Source organism: Mandrillus leucophaeus, unplaced genomic scaffold, assembly GCF_000951045.1.
Source record: "Mandrillus leucophaeus isolate KB7577 unplaced genomic scaffold, Mleu.le_1.0 Scaffold1077, whole genome shotgun sequence".
Classification (NCBI taxonomy): domain Eukaryota; kingdom Metazoa; phylum Chordata; class Mammalia; order Primates; family Cercopithecidae; genus Mandrillus; species Mandrillus leucophaeus.
Genome location: NW_012098954.1, coordinates 420,366 through 421,654, shown reverse-complemented (window position 1 = coordinate 421,654; position 1,289 = coordinate 420,366). Strand labels below are relative to the sequence as shown.

Sequence of the window (1,289 nt, the reverse complement as noted above, 5' to 3'; positions counted from 1 at the left end):
AAATAACTATTTCCCTAGTTATAAAATTAACAGGTCATTGTAGAAAAGTTTTTAGTAGAAATGTCCAAAAAATAAAAAAAAAAATCAGTATTCCTGGCACCCAGAGATGACCTATTTGGACTATTTCACTTTGTTTCAGTCTCCTTCCCCTTCCTTTCTTCCTCCCTTCCTTCTTTCCTCCGTCTTTCTTTTTTTCTTTTTTGATACAGGGTCTGGTTCTGTCGCCTAGGCTGGAGGCAGTGATGAAACCTCGGCTCACTACAACCTCTGCCTCCCAGGCTCAAGCCATCCTCCCATCTCAGCCTTCCAAGTAGCTGGGACTTCGCGTTGTACAGCACCACGTCTGGCTAATTTTTGTATTTTTTGTAGAGACCCGGGAGTTGGGGGTGTTCATCATGTTGCCCAGGCTGGTCTCCTGAACTCCTGAGTTCAAGTAGTTGGCCCACCTCAGCCTCCCAAAGTGCTGGGATTACAGGCGTGATCCACTGTGCCCAGTCTCTTTCTCTCTTTTTCTCTCCCTCTCTCCTTTTTCTTTCTTAAAGTGACCTGTCCTTTATTAGTGGGTAATCATAAGAGCTGTTTTGTGAGGAGGAAAAAGGGACAAATGAAAAACAGATTTTAAAAACAGGGTTCCAAAACAAGGGAGGATAGAGAGAAAGAGATAAAACAAAAAACAAATGAAGGGCCAGGCGTAGTGGCTCATGCCTGTAATCTCAGCACTTTGGAAGGCTGAGACGGGAGGATCACTTGAGCTCAGGAGTTTGAGACCAGCCTGGGCAACAAAGTGAGACCGCATACAAAAAATACGAAAAATTAGCCAGGCCTAGTTTCACGGGCCTGTAGTTCCAGCTACTTAGGCGGCTGAGGTGGGAGGATCACTTGGGCCCTGGGCGGTCTAGGCTGCAGTAAACCGTGATGGCGCCACTGTACTGCAACCTGGGTGACAGGGCAAGACCCTGTTTCAAAAACAACAACAACAAGAAAAAAGCATCGAGTTCAAACCCTGATTGTTTGCAGTCTGAAATGAGCACTTCACGTGAGAAATGGGCCTTTCTCCCATTGTCCTTTGTGGGCAGTCCTGTATCCAGAGTCTCGCTTTGTTGCCCAGGCTAGAGTGCAATGATGCAATCTTGGCTCATTGAAACCTCTGCCTCCTGAGTTCAAGCAATTTTTGTGCCTCAGCCTCCCAAGTAGCCAGGATTACAGGTGCCCACCACCATGCACAGCTAATGGTTTCACAATGTTGGCTAGGCTGGTCTCGAACTCCTGACCTCAAGTGATCCACCTGC

General features: G+C 46.9%; 1 protein-coding gene across 1 annotated transcript in view; it reads right to left on the bottom strand.

The window, feature by feature from the left end:
- SAMD8 (sterile alpha motif domain containing 8) overlaps positions 1-1,289 on the bottom strand; it is a 79,327-nt gene that overhangs the window by 16,259 nt on the left and 61,779 nt on the right. The gene's annotated exons all lie outside the window — the stretch shown is intronic.